At 43.3% G+C, this 10286-nt stretch overlaps 1 pseudogene; it reads left to right on the forward strand.

Moving 5' to 3' along the window:
• Positions 1-422: 422 nt before the first annotated feature.
• LOC115031475 (U6 spliceosomal RNA) lies at positions 423-518 on the forward strand (annotated as a pseudogene).
• Positions 519-10286: the final 9768 nt, after the last annotated feature.

Raw genomic sequence — 10286 nt, forward strand, 5'->3', positions numbered from 1 at the left:
ATTTCATTCTCATTTCATTCTTCACTCTCTTTTCTGCTGCCAGAGATCAAACCAGGGCTTTGTGTATGCTGAGCACACATTCTGCCACTGGACTGTACCTTAGACACTCCTGACTTTCCAATCTCCATTTCTTTCTTTGTGTGTGTGTGTTTCTTTTTTTTTTCTTTTTTTATTTAGTTAGGTATTTTCTTCATTTACATTTCAAATCCCAAAAGTCCCCCATACCCTCCCCCCACACACACTCCCCTACCCACCCACTCCCACTTCTTGGCTCTGGTGTTCCCCTGTACTGAGGCATATAAAGTTTGCAATACCAAGGGGCCTCTCTTTCCAGTGATGGCCGACTAGGCCATCTTCTGATACATATGCAGCTAGAAACACGAGCTCCGGGGGTACTGGTTAGTTCATATTGTTGTTCCACCTCTCTCACTTCGGCAGCACATATACTAAAATTGGAACAATACAGAGAAGATTAGCATGGCCCCTGTGCAAGGATGACACCCAATCTCCATTTCTTATTGGGACAATGAAATAAGCTATCCCCACTGAGAGGTAAACTCCAAGAAGGAGGAAATTTTCTTGTGTTTTGTTCTCTTTCTTTAGAACCATGACTAACATAGAACATGTGCAATGACTGTGTTGAATTAAACAATGGGGCAGAGCAATGTTTAACATAGATTATGCTCACTAGCTGAAACAATCCAGTACTGGAATAAACCATTCACATTATCTCTTAAAATGTTTGCTTACTTTTAGCCTGATTTCATTTAGTTTCTTTCTCTTCCTCCTCCTCCCCCTTCTCTCTCTCTCTCTCTCTCTGTCTTGCTGTGTAGCACAGGGTGGCCTCAGATTCATTACATCACTCAGCTTGGCCTCCTCTTCACAGTTCTCTGTCAGCCTCTGAACACTGGGATGACAGGCATGCACAGCTACACTTGACTTTCCCTTCCTTCTCTCTCCCTCTATCGTTGGGTATTCTATCTTTTCTGTGATCCAAGAAAAAAAAATGCTGTAAATATATCTATCTGTAAATCATGGTTGCTTGTAATTTTATTGCATATAAAACTATATAAAACTCTGCTGTTTGGAGCCAGAGATATGGTCCAGTGGTTAAGGGCACTGGCTGCTCTCCCAGAGGTCCCATATTTGATTCCCAGCACCCACACAGCGGCTCACAACTATGTGTAACTCCATTTTTAGGGGCTATGACACCCTCATCTGGTCACGTGGTACAAAGACATACATGCAGACAAAACATCTATACACATAAAAGAAAATACAAAATTAAAACAACAACAACAAACCCTCTGCTATTGAGTGGAGGCCTGTTCTAGTGCTTGGGAATACTTCAACCAGAGGTTTCTGTGAGTGGAATGGCAAGCTGGGAATGCCTGACAAGGACCTGACTGTACATGTCTGTTTGCGTGTGGGTGTTTCTAGTGTCTGTTGGTGAGTAACTGCTCCTCTTGGCAGTAGAAATGTGTACAGTTGAGTAGGATTAATTAGCCAATCTTCTCTCCTTTTTCTAGATGAAAGAGTGGAAATGTGCTGATGTGCTGTGCAACAGTCCTTTCTTAGGCAGTTTCTGTTAAGAACCTCTTGAAATGCAAGCTGGGTTGGCTGAAATCAGACTTTATCTCCTCTCCTAGGCTGTTTGTCAAAGTAATCATAGATGTTTTAGAAGCATAACTTCTCAGGCTAGGTGGAAGAAGCCGGATTGACCTGATAGCAGGAACAAATTGCAGATATCTCTATTTCCTTGGATAGGCACTGGGATAGGAAGGCCTTGCTTATCTTTCCTACTAGTCTTTCATCTTCAGATCCACACTATAGTGACTCTGCTGGCCAGAGACTGCAGATAGCCCATCCCAGTACTGAGCGGTATTATTACAGTTCTCAACACAGCCGAATTAGCCCTGCTAATGTTAAACAAAGTACCGCATATATTCTCCTGTCACCTAAGAACTGTGTTTTTGAAGTCAAGGTAGAATAAAGGACAAGTCTCTGACCTTCCCCTATCACCTTCCTGAAAGATTGCTTTTGGCTCCTTCCTTCCCCCAAACACCTGATCATCTTAGGGGTCAGACTTCTTTATAAATAAACTGACCTAGTTTCAGGGAAGGGATATTTTGAGTCATTCAGACTATTGGTTCCAACTTACTGGGGTCAAAGGACCCTAAACTATACCTGCTGCCTCCATTCTCCCTAGGCTGGCTCAGAACTTGGTAATAACAGAAGACCAGAGAGAAGCCAGGCATGGTAGCACACCTTTATTTAGCGTTAGCACTTTAAGTCCAGGAGGCAGAGGCAGGTGGATCTCTGTGAGTTTGAGGCCAGTCAGGTCTATATAGTGAATTCCAGGACAGCTAGGATTACACAGAGAGAGGGAGAGAGAGAGGGAGAGGGAGAGGGAGAGAGAAGAGAGAAAGAGGCCTAAGTAAGAATATCATGGCATTTATGCATGAACAGAATGTTCAAAAATAGGAAAACAAAGTTATTTGACATGTGAACTAACACACAGAAGAGAGCTGTGATGGATACTCACAACACTGAAGTACTAAAGGAGGACGTGGGGAGGAAGGGGAGAAACAGCAGTGGAGAAGGCAAAAAGATTCTTCTGAAATGCTGGAAACTCCCACAACCCATGTTCTCACATGTGCAACAGAAAATTAGCGTCATTGCCAAACTTCCTGAGCAATCCAGCATTTTAAACACTTGGCAGTACTTCTTTTTCCCTGTGAACATAAATGCTTAATCACCCTTAATAATTAATGAAGGAAGCTATTAAATACTTAGTCATGTGTAGAAAATGAAAGTCCTTGGTCTTACATGCTGTTTGCCTTAAGAATCAAAATTGGATTATTTTAATTTGGGTTGGGGGCCTAATCACAGGGACTCGTGCATACATATAGGCAAACACTATTGAGCTATATCCTACCCCCTTTAAATTCTTTTCTTTTGAGACAGATTTCACTAAGTGGCTGAGACTGGACTAAAAGCCCTCTTTATTCCAGACAGGTCTTGAATTTTCAATCATCATACCTTAACTTCCCAAGTAGGTGGGATATATAGGCCTGTACCACTAAACTTGGCTGTATTTTCACATTAAATTTTTTTCTTTCTTTTTTTTTTTTTTTTTTTTTGAGACAGGGTTTCTCTGTGTAGCCCTGGCTGTCCTGGAACTCACTCTGTAGACCAGGCTGGCCTCGAACTCAGAAATCCACCTGCCTCTGCCTCCCAAGTGCTGGGATTAAAGGCGTGCGCCACCACTGCCCGGCTGCATTAAAAATTTTTTTTATCTACATGTATGTGTATGTGCCTGCCTGCCTCTGTATGTCCTATTTAGGGTTACCATTTTTGTGGTAGACCACTAGAACCAAAGCAACTTGAGAAAGAGAGGGTTTATTTGGCTCACCGCTTACCCCTCCACATCACAATTCATCATCGAAGGAAGTCAGGATTGGAACATGCACAAGGCAGGAACCTGGAGGCAGGAGCAGAGGCCATGGAGTAGTGTTCCTTACTGGCCTGCTTCTCATGGCTTGCTCAACCAGCTTTCTTATAGAAACCAGGACCACCAGCTCAGGGATGGCTGATATCACCCACAATGGATTGAGCCCTCCCCCATCACTAATTAAGAAAATGCTTCCAGTAGGGCATTTTCTTGATTAAGATTCCCTCCTCTCAGGTGAATTTAGCTTGTGTCAAGTTGACGTACAACTACCCTGCTATGAGTATATACATTCAGGTGCCCAAGGAGGCCAGAAGAGGGCGTTGGATGCCCTGGAACTAGAGTAACAGGCAGTTGTCAGCCGCCCAGTGTGGATGCTGGGAACTGAACTCTATAATGGAGACATTGGCCTGAGTGTGTATGGATGCCTTATTTCTGAGCCTTCTCTGCTTTTATGTACTTGAACCTATAACTTTCTTCCCAGTTTTCAGCAATAATCTAAGTTGCACATTACAGTGATCACTCACAGTAGGAATGTAGTAGGATCAAGCCCTTCTGTCAGAGTGTTTCGTGACAGCTTCAGAGTTTTAAAAGTAGGCAGCATCTTTGGCTTTTCTGATCCCCTAGGGGAAAAACATGGATAAAGATGTTTATTACAGTGTATTTTTGTAAGATTAGGAAATATAGAAACTTAATGGTGCTAATAATAAGATGGTACATTTTCATTAATAATAAAAACAAAGAGACCTACTGACATAAAAATTATTCACAAGACTAATTTTAAAAATAGGGCATACACTCGGGAGGCAGAGGCAGGCGGATTTCTGAGTTCGAGGCCAGCCTGGTCTACAAAGTGAGTTCCAGGACAGCCAGGGCTACACAGAGAAACCCTGTCTCGAAAAAACAAAAAAAAAACCAAACAAACAAACAAAAAAATAGGACATACAAGAATGTGTGTAATATAATCCTTTCCATATAAGGAGGTATGCCTATTGAGGGAAAATGGCTGTAATGCATAATACATACACACATATATACATACTTACACTAACAACAAACATCTGTAACAATATTTTTCCAAGATGTCTATAGCAGATGTTTATTACTTCAACAAAAAAAATTTAAATGTTTACTAGCAACAAAAAAACCCCAATGAAACAAAAAATACTTTCGAGGAAATTAGAAGAAGCTAAACAAGGGATGCTGGATTACAGCAGTTCAGGTGAGAGAAGCACTGCGAGTGAGAAACAAGGATTTGTGGAGGAGATTACTCAGAAAGCTGATGTGGACATAGCCAGTACTCCTACCTATGAGATCAGTACTCGAGTGAGAACAATAAACATAGGCCACACCTGCAAGCCAGTGATAAAGTTAGTCTTTCAAAAGAGGGAGTATGATTCACAGTCATCCCTGCAGTGCTCCAAAGAAGTGTTTAAAGAAACATAGATACCTTTGATGATTTTGGCTTTCAAGCATGTTTGAGTGAACTGAGGGAGATCCAGGGTCATGACCAGAAAGAACATATGAGGAAGGCGGGAGATGGAAGTCATAAATTCAGTTTTAGAAACACAAGGTATAAGGTGCTTGTGGGGCCTGTCCTAAGCTGGCAGTGTCTGGAGCCCAGGTGTCTGCTCTGTAGGCACAGAACACAGAATCAGCAGCCTATATAATTGGTGCAAATCATAGTTAAAGAAAGTAGTTAAAACTGAGGTGACGCTCAGGCTTCTTGGAAGTCCAGGGAAAGGAGCTGTGCGGGAGAATGCTCCTGCTGAGTGATAAATGCTTAGGGCAAGCCAGAGGAGACCACCGAGAAGGCCAAACAGAAGTAGGGAGCTTGGCCAGCCTGTAGTCGGCTAGTCTGGAGCTAAAGCTTGGCAAGACTGACCAGCCGGGCCAACTCAGTGTCACTTTCCTTTCAGGTCATTAGGACACCTTCAGGTTAGCTCTACAGCAGACACAGGGACCAGTGCTCAGTGAAGAGAACTGCAGTTCTCACATGGAGCTGTCACCACAGTCTACAGCCAGTGCAGTCCCTTCTGTGTCTGACCTTTATCCACTGCTTTTCAGGGTGGGGATGGTTCAAGTGTCTAAGTGCTTAGGACAGTTCCTGGTAGCGCCACAGGTACATGTGTGGTTTTAAAAATTCCTGCCTTTGTATGTGTGCCTGGCTTGACAATGGTGGACCAACAGTGGCCAGAGAGTTGAGAGGAAAAAGGGGGTCACCAGAGGAGAGAATGATAAGGAAATGTTCTCATAGCAGATGTTGAATATCAGGTGCCACAAAGATGAAACCTCCCTACTTGGACACTTGGAGGCTGTTGACAGTTGTTTACACAGGCTCCCACCAAGTCCCTTTCTTTCTCTCTCTTTCATTTTTCCTTTCCTTTCCTTTCCTTTCCTTTCCTTTCCTTTCCTTTCCTTTCCTTTCCTTTCCTTTCCTTTCCTTTCCTTTCCTTTCCTTTCCTTTCCTCCTCCTCTCCTCTCCTCTCCTCTCCTCTCCTCTCCTCTCCTCTCCTCTCCTCTCCTCTCCTCTCCTTTCCTCTCCTTCCTTCCTCCTTTTTTTTTTTTATAAAAAAAGGTTTATTTATTTATTATATGTAAGTACACTGTAGCTGTCTTCAGACACTCCAAAAGAGAACATCAGATCTTGTTATGGATGGATGTGAGCCATCATGTGGTTGCTGGGATTTGAACTCAGGACCTTCAGAAGAGCATTCAGTGCTCTTAACCACTGAGGCATCTCTCCAGCCCCCCCTCAAGTCCTTTTCATGTATGTGTTTATGGTATACATGTATGTGTTGGTACAGATTTTGCATACATGTATAAGCACCTGCACGTGTTCATGGTGAGGCTGGAGAGTGGGTTATCATTCTCACATGCTCTTCCATCCTATTCATTGAAGTCTCTCAGTCAAACCCCAAACTGACCTAGATGGCTAGTCTTGATAGCCAGTTCACTCTGGGGATCTCTGTCCCCACCTTCCACAGCGGCAATTACAGGCAGGCCACCATGCCCTCCTGATAGTCACTTGGGTTCCGGACATCCAAACACTGGTCCTCACACTTGTAGAGCAAGCACTTAACCACAAAGCTGTTCCACAGCATCGGTTTTCATTTTTGTAAAAGAGAAGCACTATTTATTTTAGCTTCTCAACTTAACTTTAAATTTAGACAGAGAAAATGCTACTATTGTTAGCAAAGTGTTGAGAAAATCTGTATTTAGAGGCTCGAACGGTTTGGGAAAAAGGACTCCACCAGTGTGTGCTCTATAGGTTGACGGGAAAACTCAGGTAGCGCACATCTTTTGGGCTCACTGGTGAATATAAGTGTGACATTTGTAGCCATACTTCAATTGATGATTAGCAGAAAGCCTGGTACCCATTCTTCTTTTCTCAAAGGATTCTCTGAATGGGGAAGGCATGTGTTAGAAGCACTGAGAGGGGAGGGATGGCTCTTGGGTGTGATTGGAACAGCAGACTTTCTGCTTGGCGTCTCCAGCTTCTGCCATTTGAGATTCCCCTTGACTACAGGCATAGTGCTCCATTCACTTCCACTGTCATTCTCAGCTTTCACTGGGCCACGATTTCCAGACTGCCCATCATCACTCTCTGACCACACTGTCTGTTAGCCTCCTCTACATGCTGATCAGCACACAGCTCATTGGCTACAGCCTGTGTTGGTGGCAGCCTCTTCCCTCAGAAGACCATCTCCAATCTCCTTCATGCTCTCAAGCATCTGAGAGACACTTTCTCATGGGTATGTTCTTGTAGCTGAGCTCTGAGCCCTAGTGACACAGCTTCCTGCTTTACGCTTTTCTTTCATAGAGTTAAAGAACACTTGCACATGGGGCTTGGGGGGAGGGTGGGAGTTGTACTGGGTTGTGGAATAACCAGGCAATGTCCCTTTAGCATCTACAGCATGCTGCTCGGACTAGTTCACTACTATGACTTGTCTGTCTCCCTCCATGTTCCCATTCATATGGTGAAGTCCTAACCCCCAATGTGACTCTCTTTGGAGACAGTGGGATTTTTAAGAAAGTAATTGTTAAGTGACATGAAATGAGGTACTAATTGTGTGGGTCCCTAACCCTATAGAACTCTTGCTTTAAGACAATGATTCATATTCTGTCTGCCTATCTATCTATCTATCTATCTATCTATCTATCTATCTATCTATCTTCACTAGTCCTTTGCAAGCTAGAAGAGAGCCCTTACAAAAACACTAATCTCCAGAATTGTGAGAAAATAATTTTCTCTCATTTGATCCATTTGGTCTATGGTGCTTGGTTACCGCAGCCCAGTCTGAATGAGACATTCATTTGCAAAACTTTTTCACTCATGGTGGTCCCTTTGATGCTTCTGACAGCCTAGACTTTTTCTTTTTGAAGAATTTCTCAGTCTATCACCTAAGGTTATATATTCCAATCATGAACTGAGTTCAGCACCTCTTTTATAGGACTCACGTGTCTCATGCATGTCAAGGAATGGGTACCAGTGTTATTGTCCCATACTCTCCCAGTACATGAGAAACATGTGCTATCTCAAGTCACTTGATAGAATCTGGGAGAGTTGACTGACACTCGGGTCTACAGGCTGACATGGTCTTATAGAATATCCAGTTAATCTTACATGGGCTGAATACAAAGAAAACTTTGAAGCAGGTTGTACAAGCACAGAAGTAGACTTACTGGGTTTCTATGAAGCCAAATGAAAGCATTAGGAATGCTTAGATGCTTCTAGAAGGGATGAGGCTGCTACATTCTTGTCTGTTAAGTTAGCTTCATTTAGGGCTCCACACTGAAGCAACACAAATATCCCTCTCTTCTCACATCTGCCGTTGTTTATTATGGATTTTCCATCTGCCCTGCTCTGAAGCAGGAGGAGGAAGCGAGGACAGAGGGGAATCATGAGCTCTTTTAAAGGATGGAACCAGATATTAAATCCATAAAGTGGAAAGAGTGAGTCGGAGACGATGAAAGCAATGAGTGTCACCCTGGTAGAGGACCACCTTACAGGCACCACCTGACTGCTTGTCTATATATGTGGCTGTCTCTCAGTGGATACCTTCAAATCCAATCAGCATGATTGGATTCTCGACCTGCTTGTGCTTTGCCGCTCTCTGCTGTGTCCCCTTCCATTGTTTGCTCCCATCTATCCCTTATAGTCATTTACACAATGCAAGCTGATGACCCGTGGTGAGATTTCCCTTTCCTTTGGTGATAATGACCCTGTCACTCCAGGTTCCTGTTTCAGTGGAGCGTGAAGAGAGTTAGGCTGATTGATTGAGCCTGAGCTGGAGTGAAATAGGATTTCACTCAAGGGTCCATTACCTTTTCAACATAATGTCTCAGAGAGAATGAAAACCCAGAGTTCCTTGAGGACACTGCCTTCTCTGGGTCAGCTGCAAACCAGAGAGATTGTATTTGGCCCACACTAGGCTTGAAACATCTAAAATAGGGATTTTCCCCTGCTTTTCTTTAAAATTGAAAAAATTCTAGATCCATATCTGTTCCTGGGACAGTGGGCTGGTGTTCAGTCGCCTGTTGTCCTTTGGTGAGGACATGGCCACTACACTTATGCTTGTCCGCACAGTTTTACTGCTTCTCAGGCTCATGTTGGCTACCACAAACACTTGGATCTCTGTGCTTTGATTAATCAAAAATAAGGAAAACAGCATTTATTGAGTGCCTTCTACACATGAGTGCCTTATAATTTGCACAAAGTATCTCTACTTCTTCTTAAGAATCCAGTGAACTATTTTTTTAGGGGGGAAGGTATTTTGTTTTGTTTTGTTTTGTTTTGTCTTTTGAGACAGGATTTCTCTGTGTAGCCCTGGCTGCCCCGGAATTTGCTCTGTAGACCAGATAGGCTTCTAACTATCAGAGATGTCCCTGCTTTTGTCTCCTGAGTGCTAACAGTAAAGGTATGCACCAGCACTGCCCCACCGAATTAAGTGAGATTTAATCTCCATGGCTACAGGGATTATCTTTTGCCATTGTGAGAGGTCACTCTGCCTAGCATAAGTGGGGCCATGAGGCAGGAACTCAGGAGCATTTGTTGCATAAATGCATACATAAATAATAATAATAATAAAGACATTTTCATAAATAAGGAAGCCAAGGCCCAAAGTAATTAAACAAGTTGATCAGAATTCGGACAGCTGGTGGGGAAGCAGGGCACAGCTCAGATTCAGACAGAACAGAATGGAGGAGGGGAAAGGCCTTGGACCACTATGGCCTTGCACACAGAAGGCACATGGGGAGGACTCACTGAACTGATTGAGAGGGACGCCCTGCATGCCCTTATTAGTATATTGAGAAGGTGGCAAGGTTTTGTTTTAGTTTATAAAATCCATCTGAAAGCTGATGGTTTTAGGTACCCAGGGCTTTGAGTTTTCCCGAAGTGAATGTTCTGTTTTTACACGCAACAGGAAGAGTTAATGTTTCTGTCCACAGTCAACATGGGCTGCATACATGGAGTCGGAGGCTTCCTTCATTGAAGGGTAGTGCTTCGTACTGCCACAGTACACAGAGGTGTATTAGAAGGCTTCTTTGTATAATTCATAAGAGGCCCCAAGACTGGCTCAAAAAGCATGGCCTTTTCAAGAGAGAAGGGATTGTTCTGGTTGAAGGAAAGAGGGTAAAGGTGACTTAGTTTCTGACTCTGTGCTGATGAGTCCTAAGCTGGTGAATCATTTTGATGTCTTACAGACAAAATCTCAGAATTCAGATAACTGCTGTATATTTCTTACAGCCCCATGTCTCCAGTGACCCTAAAACTGCACATCAAAAATTGAACATATCTTGTATGTGTGCATGTGTGCAGCTGTGCATGTAT

The sequence above is a fragment of the Mus caroli genome, unplaced genomic scaffold (genome assembly GCF_978045245.1).
Source record: "Mus caroli unplaced genomic scaffold, Mus_caroli_1 scaffold_7, whole genome shotgun sequence".
Lineage (NCBI taxonomy): Eukaryota > Metazoa > Chordata > Mammalia > Rodentia > Muridae > Mus > Mus caroli.